This window comes from Aethalodelphis obliquidens, unplaced genomic scaffold, assembly GCF_003676395.1.
Source record: "Aethalodelphis obliquidens isolate GAN/ISIS:26980383/991018 unplaced genomic scaffold, ASM367639v1 scaffold18, whole genome shotgun sequence".
NCBI lineage: Eukaryota > Metazoa > Chordata > Mammalia > Artiodactyla > Delphinidae > Aethalodelphis > Aethalodelphis obliquidens.
Genome location: NW_020837962.1, coordinates 31,080,126 through 31,091,246, shown reverse-complemented (window position 1 = coordinate 31,091,246; position 11,121 = coordinate 31,080,126). Strand labels below are relative to the sequence as shown.

General features: G+C 41.0%; 1 pseudogene; it reads right to left on the bottom strand.

The window, feature by feature from the left end:
• The window catches only part of LOC113626636 (40S ribosomal protein S20 pseudogene), a 16,230-nt pseudogene extending 6,499 nt beyond the window's left edge, over nt 1-9,731 (bottom strand).
• Between the last annotated feature and the right edge of the window lie 1,390 nt (nt 9,732-11,121).

The window sequence follows — 11,121 nt, the reverse complement described above, 5'->3', positions numbered from 1 at the left end:
GAGAAGGAGGGAGATAACAAAATGTAAAAAAGGTGTCTGTCAAAGACCAATCAGGAAGCTGGGGACAAGTTCCCTCTCTGGTCCGAGCCTAAGCCGGGACCAATCAGCAGGAGAACACAACCAAATCTATAATTTACATACGGGGCAGTGGGAACCTATAAAACTGACATATTCGCGCCCAAAAGGGTTCCTTCTTCGACCTCCTGCGTGAGGACCAAGGAACCCCGGTGCACCGGCCTTCAATAAACCTCTTGCGTTTTGCATCGGCTTCCGACTCTTGTTGTTTCCTGGGCGAGTCGAAACTCCTAGGAGACCGCGAAGGTCTAACACTACCTCCTCGGAGAGTCCAGGCATATTTGGGTGAGTCTATCCTGGTTCATGGATCTCCCATTATTGGTTGATAATCCTAAATTTTATTCAGTCGTGTTAAACTCCTCTCTGGAGGAGTAGGTTGTCCTTGAAATTTAGTTTCAAGAAGAAGTACCTGGGCTATCCTCTGTGAAAGACACTGAGAAAGATTTTGCTCAGTTTAAACATGGTGGTTTTATCCTCAGGTGAAAGACTGGGAAGACTTTGGTCATTTAAAAGAACACTGAATAGGTTGGACTGGGTAATTAGGGGGAAGACTGACCCGTCATTTTTCCTTGAATTGGCTACCTTAATAGAGTTTGCTGAAATAAAACTGAAATCGTATGAGAGCTTTCAGCTCTGAAGAAGGGGACATCTCTTCTCAGCCAGCAATTGCTTCCTCAGGTAATTGAGAAACTCGCAAAAGTGGTGGAAGCAAGTCCTCATACCATGCTGCAGTCCCTATAGGGAAACCCATTCATTTTAATTAAAGCTTGCTCTGCCAGGGACATGAATAAGAACTGGCCATTCCATGATCTGGGCACCCATGGTGGTCTTATAATAACAGAGGAAGAACCCAAGACACATAGAGGAGCTGAAATGACTCTGGGGTAAAATGTAGAGCAGTTAAGCTCACAAGCAGCACATTGGCACATCACATTATTCTCACAAGTGATTTTGATTTTATTTCAACAAACCAACCTCAGAATGGGGAGCAAGGCTTTCAAAACAAAAGAAAAAGGGACAACATATTGCCAGCCTCCAATACCCTGGAAAGGTTTATGTACATACAAAACTTACACTTACAAGTACTTGCTTAATTGGGAACTAAAGAAAATTTTGCCCTGAAAATGACTAAAATGGGGCTATTTTATAGTGTACACAGCTAAGTTAGAAAAAACTGTCTTGATAAAACATCTTCTCAGAATTCTAACCTTAGAGAAACAAAGCCCTTCTAGGGGGAACTTGCATTTCTCTTCCTGTGTCTTTGACATGTAAATGTTCTACCTGATCTTCGGAGTTGTGTGTGTGTGTGCATGAGCCTGTGTGTATTTTGAGAATTTGGTCTCTGCCATGAAAATGGTACACATATGGTATACATTTGGCAGCCAACTGAATAGACTGGGATTCTGAGTAGTCTTTTGTGTGACTGTACCAACTCTCAGGGGCTTTTTGCCATCTTAACCTTCATTGTGTCAGCCTGTACAACAAAGACCTTTACTTTCTTAAAGTATTTTTTGGAGTAAACTTTCCGGATCTTGTTTAGGCAGCATCCTTAACACTCTCTTGTGGGAAACCCTCTTGTGTCTCATTGGTTTGAATCATTATTAAGATATATCTCATTAATAGCCAAATGATGGATCCTTCAAACTGAAAAAACTTTAAATTGGTAAATTTCTATAGACCTCTCATTATAAACAGCTATTTTATTGGTACCTGTGAGGAAAATTAATCAAATTATATTAAATTTATATATATATAAAATGGTTAACTTAAGAACTCCCTTAGTTTAAAACAAGCAAGAAAAACCAGTTTGGGAAGACTTATTTGTGTTCTCCTCTTCTCCTCAGCAGATCTTACAGATGCTAATAAAAACATTAGAATAATTAATGTTAATTAGGTTGATTAAAAGGAAAATAAGGAAAAAAAACTGAAGGGAAAGTATAGACACTTTTTCCCAACAAGGTAGAAATTTTAAAGGGACTTATTTCAAATGGATAAAGAAATCTTTAAATGGTTATTTTAAAATGGGATAAATAAAACAGATGTTAATGGGATTAAATCAAAGGTTTGATACAATACTACCTAAGGTTGGATGGGCCAAAGGGACCCCCCCTATTGACCCCCAACAATAAAGGGCTCCAAACAAGTCTTCTTTATTTACCCCAGTTATATATATATTTAAAAGGCTGGGAAAAAATTACAGAGATACCTGATCAACAATTACTTGGGGCGATATTTAGGCCAATTAATCAAGTTAAAGGATTGACAAAAGGGCCAGAGTACCTTGGCTCAACCCCTCCAGAAACTTTTATACAAAAATAGATGAAAAGGTCAGGATAAAAAGAAAGGCTTCTAGGACTCCTTGTAAGACCAACACTTGTTGATTGGATCTGAATGGAAACTAACGTTAAAAGTATAAAAGTTGATAAAATTGAGATGAAAATTTATAAAAATTGGTATATTTAAATGGGCTTTATATAAGATAGGTGATGCTCCAAGGACAATGGTGCATCAAGGACAAAGGACGTCCCTGCCTGAAAAAGTTTCAGCGTTACACCCCCTACTGGACTCTTAATCACCCTCCCCACCATGTTGCCAAGGTTAGGAAATTCCTGAGCCCACCTGGGCAACGCCTACAAAAACTGATCAATAGCACATGTTCAGGCTCAACTCTCCCAGACTACAAGGAAGTTGGCCTGCTGTTCTGGCAGTGACCCTTCCCTCTAATAAGTTCTATCTCCTTTACATTCTGCCTTATGTCTGGAAATTATTTTCCAACCTGCGTTCAGACCACGACAAGATTGTTACATCACTTTTGCTTAATTATATTGTGGGATAGACATGTTTCACTGGAGAATGCTTCCCCTGCTTGGTATTATAAAAGAGGGCATATGAATCTTCCCCTAGGGAAATATTAATTAAACATACTAAAGAAAACCAATAGGGTTACCTGAGCCCATATAAGATAAAGTAAAGCCGAGAGCTAATATTCGGGGGCTAATAATAATAGAGATTTTGGGCTTCCCTGGTGGCTCAGTGGTTGAGAGTCCACCTGACGATGCAGGGGACACAGGTTCCGTGCCCCGGTCCGGGAAGATCCCACATGGCGTGGAGCACCTGGGCCCGTGAGCCATGGCTGCTGAGCCTGCGCATCTGGAGCCTGTGCTCTGCAATGGGAGGGGCCACAACAGTGAGAGGCCCGCGTACAGCAAAAAAAAAAAAAAAAAAAAAAAAAATAGAGATTTTGCTCTGGGTCTAACTTGTATACTCAGAAAGAGAGCCTTTGTTGAATGCCTTATACAAGTTTTTGAAGGCATGATAAATTAAACCCACCCTAAAGTGCTAAAACACAGAGCTCTGAAATTTCAGTTTAGTTGGAAATCTTCTCACTGATATAGAAAAACAAATTAAAGAAAATACATTTGGGGCTTCCCTGGTGTGCAGGGGTTGAGAATCTGCCTGCTAATGCAGGGGACACGGGTTCGAGCCCTGGTCCGGGAAGATCCCACATGCCGTGGAGCAACTAGGCCCGTGAGCCACAACTACTGAGCCTGCGCGTCTGGAGCCTGTGCTCCGCAACAAGAGAGGCCGCGATAGTGAGAGGCCCGAGCACCGCGATGAAGAGTGGCCCCCGCTTGCCACAACTAGAGAAAGCCCTCACACAGAAACAAAGACCCAACACAGTCAAAAATAAATAAATAAACAAATGTGGGGTTTAAAGAAAATACATTTGGGCAAATCAATCTTTTAATATCATTTATGTGACAGACCAGCTCTCTGGGGAATTAAAAGCAACTGTCTTTGTCTTGCAAATCTCTACAAATCAGAAATGTAAATACAGCCCACAGTGACCTGAGACTGAACCGAATTAGCTCAATCAGGTAGAACCTGAAACCAATGGGAAAAAAGGGAAAAGGTGGCATTTTAAACTCAAACCAGTAGAAAGGCTCCCTCAACCAAAATCTAATTCATATTCTCCTTAAGGGTTTATCAAGGACAAATACAAATCAGAAAAGTCTTTTCCACAAACAGTAAAGTCTTAGTCATCTGAGCAAGCAAATTTAATTTATTCCAACTGTTATTTATAAAATAGTAAGTTTAAATTGTAATACCTGATTCATAACTAAGTTTTTATTTTTAAAATTCATTTATTTATTTTTTAGCCATGTCACATAGCTTGCGGGATCTTAGTTCCCCAACCAGGGACTGAACCCCGGCCCCAGGCAGTGAAAGAGCAGAGTCCTAAACATTGGACCACCTGGGAATTCCCCATAAAAAAGTTTTTAAAGTGAAGCTATGAGATCTCTAGTTTTGTCTGTTTATATGGCTGTGTGTACATTATATGTGATGTCTGTACCTCTGGAAAATATTATCAAAATTAAATGTATAAAAGAGCTCTATTTAATTGACTTAAAAGTAAGCACTTACAAACTAAACATTTCTAAATATGAAAGAACCCGGCCAGAATAAATTTCAGGTTCACCTGATCTAGGAAATACAATATTAAATCAACATCTGGTATGCTAGCTTAAGCTAGTTTAAGCTTATTGGTTTAATCAATATAGACGTGTTTTACTTTTATTTACCTAGGTATCCTGAATGTCAATACGTTCATGATATTTCTGTTACAGAGTTTGTCAATAACAACAACAAAATTAGCTTGGTTTGGTAATATTTTCATAGGTTATAAAATAAATGTAAATGAGATAAGAATTTTCAGGTGAGCTCTTTAGGAATACTTACGCTTTGGGTACGTCTGTCTAATCTAGTTTCTCCAGATTTTGGTAAAGAGTTTTGCTAATTGATGGGAATTCACTGAATATCTAGGTCACTTCAAATAAGATAAGATACTGGAAACTTAATTGCTAAACAGGTCTAAATTTACCTACTTTTGTCTCCTTACAAGAGGGAAACTAAAGGTATTTGGGTTTATTAGACACGTATATTGTACCTCATTGAGGAAAGAAATTATATGTTTCAGAGGTTATGGGATACTCCAATCAGAAAATGCTAGTATGACAAACAGTTTACAATTACTTGCTGCTTGTTGGTTTTTGCTAGAGATTAAGATTTTTAAGGGTTAATATTTGTAGTATGTAATTAAATCTACTAAAGATAATAAGGGGAACATTTCCATATACAAAGAAGTAGGATGTGTGTTTTCAGCAAAAGAAGGTATGGAAATATATTTTGTTAAGGGGAAAGAATAATTCTGTCCCAAAGCTGGTTATTTCTGGATAAAAAAAATAAGGGACAAACTAATATGGACACAAAAAGTTGTGGAAGGTTTGCAGAAAGGGAGCCCTGTAAAAGAAGTTTTGTACATAGTCAGGCTGGAATTAGACTAAATTTAATTAGGTAAATGGGCTTTGTTATTAAAAGTAGGCTGGTACAAGACTGGACTTGGTTCCTATCTCTCTATTAAGAGAGCAAAGTTTTCTTGGAATACTGTTTTTGATAACAGATTGTGTGAGTTCTTTTGCCTTTCAGTGATCTGTACTTGGTTTTCTGTTTCTTAAATCTTTTGTCACTTTGGTTAAGTGAATAAGTATTGTTCTACAGTGATCTATGATCCTATCTGATCAAGTGTTTTGAGACCTTTTTGATATTTTTGACAAACTTCTCAAATATCAAATTCTAACAAGTTATTTTGACCTCTAGCTAACTCTGAGATGCTTCAAAGGAACCCTGAGACATCTCAGAGAGGAATATTAAATTAATATTATTTGGTTTATTTTGTATGTTAAATTACCTAAGAAGCATTGTCAAATGATTGGAGATGAACTTTTGGTTATATTGTATGGATAAATGTCATTAATACAGATATTCTAAAATTTACATGGAATTCTTAAAAATCTGATATGCTCTGGGATAATGTTATCAGTCACAATTCTAGTTATTATCTTAAAATGTATGTCCAAGAAATATCCAAGTTTCTTGTCAATTTCACTGTGACCAGATCTTTCACCATGTAGTCTTTTGCTGTTTATACACAGTCACTGTTTTACTCTGATACTCATAAAATGAAGATATCAAAGAAAATTCATAAAAAGAACTTTTTTTTACAAATATAAGTTCTGATAACTTTTAGATCATACCACTAAACTGGGTAAAAAATTTACAAAACTCTAATGGAAAACCCGATTTCATCCAGATCATCAGGAATTAATTACATGGTACTGAATGAACTGATAAATATGATTTATAATTTTATGACTTTTTCTGAAATATACTGACTTTTTAAAATAAGATTATTTATTTGTTTATTTATTCATTTTTGGCCACGTTGGGTCTTCATTGCTGCACTTGGGCTTTCTTTAGTTGCAGCGAGTGGGGGCTGCTCTTCGTTGCGGTGCACTGGCTTCTCATCGTGGTGGCTTCTCTTGTTGCGGATCATGGGCTCTAGGTATGCAGGCTTCAGTAGTTGTGGCACTCGCCTCAGTAGTTGTGCACATGGGCTTAGTTGCTCCACAGCATGTGGGATCTTCCCGGGCCAGGGCTCAAACCCATGCCTCCTGCAAAGGCAGACAGATTCTTTTTTTTTTTTTTTGCCGTACGCGGGCCTCTCACTGTCATGGCCTCTCCCGCTGTGGTGCACAGGCTCTGGACGCGCAGGCTCAGTGGCCATGGCTCACAGGCCCAGCCGCTCCGTGGCATGTGGGATCCTCCCGGACCGGGGCACGAACCCGTGTCCCCTGCATTAGCAGGCGGACTCTCAACCACTGCGCCACCAAGGAAGCCCGCAGGCAGATTCTTAACCACTGCACCACCAGGGAATTCCTGAAATATACTGACTTTTAATCTTTGTTTTCCAGAAAAACCTTTCCTCTTATGCTGTGACCCACACAAGTTGATAAGTATACCTTTGTAAACAAAGATAAAACATGTATCTTTTTCTCTCTACCTGATCATTCCAGAATTTGTCTTCTCCAGCTGACTCCTTGCAGAGTTGATGGTTTACTGCAACCAGATTACAACTAGTTATACTAATTATTGTTTTAATTTGTTCTCTTTGTTTCCAAATTGTTTATTCGTTGTGTCCCTCTCTGCTGCACTATGACTTTATTACTTATCCTGTCTAGTTTATAAGATTGTCTTTTGCATTACCCAATGTGTAACCAGGACTCCAGCAAAATTAATGATGGCTAAAAGTCTTGAGACTGTTGATTATATATAAAAAACTCCACATAAAGTAATTGTAATAGTGCAAATCTAGATATGGGAAGAAGCAACAAGGTAAAACATTTCCTGGATCATAATAGAGTAGTAAGATAGAAGAGCCAAAGAATTTTAGATTATCAACAGGGCCTGATCCAAAAAAGATCAGCACATTGAGTGGCATATCAGCAGAATCCTTGCCTGATCTAGGAATGAGCCGTCTTGGCGCTGTGGGACAAAATTTGTCATAAAAAGCCTCCCAAACATTTGTTGAACTTATTACCAAGGGGAGGCACTGTGGATGAAAAATGTTACCTGCCATGTCAGCGAAGAATGGTCATCAAGCCATCAGCCACTATAGCCACTATTGACAGTGAGCTCTAAGGGAACTCAGGATGGAGACAAGGAGGTTGCCTGCTGCCAGTCCCTCAGCCACTGCAGCTACTCCTGCACCTTGAGGGGATTCAGAATGGAGAGAAGCAGGATATTAGCCCTAGATAGCGAAGATGCGTATCAAAGGAATGATTTCAATGAACCCAGACTCTTGCATCTTTCCATACATAGAAAAGCACTAAATTCATTAACTTGAGATGTCTGGTTTTCTTTAATTAACAGTAATCTTTTGATGTTCTACCTGGTGTTTGTTGCAAAACTTCTATATATCCTGGCTCTTCCTTTACCTCTTTGGCGTAGTCCTCTAGAGTGATCTGAGAAGCTGTTTTCTGGGTTTAGTCCTCAGAAAATCTGCCACATAAAATATAATTCTCAACTTTTAGGTTGTGCATTTTTTTCAGACACAGCCCAACCATCCCTTTCCCATAATACTTAGATAAGACTCACAGATGCTACCCCCACCTTGGCCAGACACAGGCCCTCCAGATTCCCATTCTTTGCCTCATAAGTGATTGGCTGAACTTCTTGCCCCCAATCATCAGTAGGAACAAAGTGCTTGTTAATCAAACTTTGCTTAAGATCATCTCCTTCCCTCAGGTCCCTGAAATTTTGCCTACCCTCAACTTGAACCAGCATACAGCCCCTCTTGAGAATATCCTGGCCTCAGCGTAAAATATCCTCTGATACACCGTCTGATGTTGTCACTCCCCTTTATCCCATGTCCCTACCCCTGTTCTTTCTATCCTTCTCCCTATAAAAGATAAAACCCTCTTTGCCTAACCATTGAAACCCACGGATTTTATGGTCAGAGTGTTTTCCCTCTGCCCCACTCCCTTTCCCTTTCAATAGTACCTTTTCTTCCCTTCAATAATCCTTTCAAATAAAGTCTCTTTATAGAGAGCTGATGTGAGAAATCATTTGACAGGGGAAATGGAGAAGTTAGGGGGTAGCTATTTGGACAAGTCACCCTGAGAACAGCATGAGGAAGCTGTGTCTGGGGAGGGTGAGAGGGTGAAGGATGGGAAGTAGGGTCCTAAGGACTAGCTGGGGATGATAACCTTTTGCCCAGGGTCAGCAGCAAAGAACAGGACTGAGGATCCAGAGGGTTGGGAGAGTGAGGGGGTCTGCTACCCCAGACTCAGGCCTGGATGCCATTTAAAATGCTCCCACCCCTTCTTCCCTGCTCTTCACACCCCTAGCATGGGACACTGTTGTGAATGGGCCCAACATTGGCCAAATAATGGAGACTGTAGACTGCCTCCTACCTGCTCCCACCACTGCAAACTTTCCTCTAGTAATTAACGCCTCACTCTCCTATACCCTAGATTTCTCTCCCATAGACCAGCTCCTTCCTAGCACTCAAACATCTCCCTCATCTTAAACAGTTTCCTCTTTGACTCCCAGTCCAGAGGCTGCCCTATTTCTCCGCAAATAACCAAATTTATTTAAATGAGTTGTCTTCATCACTTCATTCCCTCACCTCCGAGCCAAGCCTCCCACAGAGAAAGCTGCCAGCAGACCTCACGGTTCCACAGCATCTCCCTGTAGCCACATTTGCAGGCTTGTCTGACTTGACACAACAAAGTTCCCCAGACTTGACCCTCCTCCCTGAAGCTTCTCCAGTGAGTTCATTGGTGCCACAATTTTGTTACTCCTATCTCTCTGGTTTCTCCTGAAACTTTGCTGTTTTCCCTCCTTTGCCTGGGCCTTGCTTGTGGTCTCTCTTTTCTTTTCTCCCCTAGCTATACTCTCTCCCAGGGTTCCAAGTATCACTTACATGCTGATGACCACTGGACTTAAATTTCCAGCTCGGCACAATCCCCTGAGTTCTAAACACATCCTCCCAGCTGCCTACCCAGCATCTCACCCTCAGAAAATGGCACCTCAATTCACATGGGAGTTGGTTGTCAGGCTTGCCTTTCCCTCACTCCCCACTCCCAAATCATCAGCAAGACTCATGGCTACTTCTTCTGAAATCTGCTGCTTCTCCTCATGCCCACTGCCACCACTCTAGTCTAGTCCAGGCTGTGGGCATCTCTCCCTGGACTTCTATGAGCCTCTCAGCTCACCTTCTCCAAACTGGTCACCTTACCCCACTTAACCGCCATAGTGATCAGGTCCCTTTCCTGCTGAAAACTTTGATGGATTTTCACTGAGTTTCAGTGATAACCTTAAGTCCTAAACATGACCTACAAGGCCCAGCATCCTATGCTGTGTGTCCCCTTCTCCCCCTTCCCTTGCTCACTGTGCCCCAGCCATTTCCTGAACTCACAGAATTCTTTTCTACCTTAGGACTTTCCTCATGCTCTTCTTACTGTTTCTGGAGCACCTGCCTTCCCATTTTCTGCTTGGTTAATGCCAACTTATGTCTAAGTCACGTCCATATATATTCAAGAAGGCCGTTCTGTTCTCCCCAGAGTACACCTGTCCTTATGATCTCTTGTCACACCTGAGCTTCTCCTTCCCAGTACTTACTATGTGTGGATTCTGGCTATTTATTTCTGTAAATAGTTGTTTAATATCTATTTCCTCCATTTAACTCTAACTTAGGGGAGTGATACTGTCTGTTTTCATCACAACTATAACTCCTAGTTCTTAGTATAGCACTAGACACAGAATAGGGGTTCAATAAATGGTTCTTGAATGTACACTAAGTATTTTACCGTAATAAATAGACACACACCACAAGGACATGGAGTGCCCATCCCCCCAGCTGCTGTGAGTGTTGACTGCCAATGTCACACAGTTGCCCCATTCCTTTGGAGAACTGCCCTCAGCTGAGAAGGGCTGCCTCATGGCAACCCTCAACCCCACAGATTACAGACTTGCTCCCTTGCCTCAAGGTAAGGTGAGCAGAATAAGGAAGGGAAAACCAACACTTTGTGATGCCATTCATGCTCTATAGCTCCCCATGGGATCAGGCTGAAGCTAGACATCACTTGATGTAGGTCTTTCCTTAGCAGCTTCTCTATCCTGCTCACCTAACCAGTATTTCTTGAGAGCTCCTTCTTAATAAACCACTGAACAAGAATCTCGGTCTCAAGCTCTGCTTCTAGAAAACCCAATCTAAAACACCTATAATGTGGAGGAAAATATGTGGAGTCAGGGAAGAGAAGGAAAAATGAAATGAAGAGAAGTGAAATGAAAGGAAAGAGAGACCTTGTATGAACTAAAGCATGCCCCAAGAATTGAGGTGGATAAATCAACTCTCTGTATCTTTAGTTCCTCCCCCAAATTATTGAATGAATGGAGAGAGGAGAGAAGGGGAGAAGAGGAGAGCCCTGCTTCTTCCCCCAATTCTCCCTTATATTCTCCATTCATCCCCTGTCCTTTCACCCCACGCTAACATCACACACACCCCTCCCCTACTGCTCTGCAGGAGATGCAAATGCACACTCTCCAATCCCTTTGGGTTTCTCTTTTAGTGCCCTTGAGAGGTAATAATGTGTTCAGTGAGGCAAGAAGGGATCTGGTAGGCCCCAATTCTTTAATGGAATC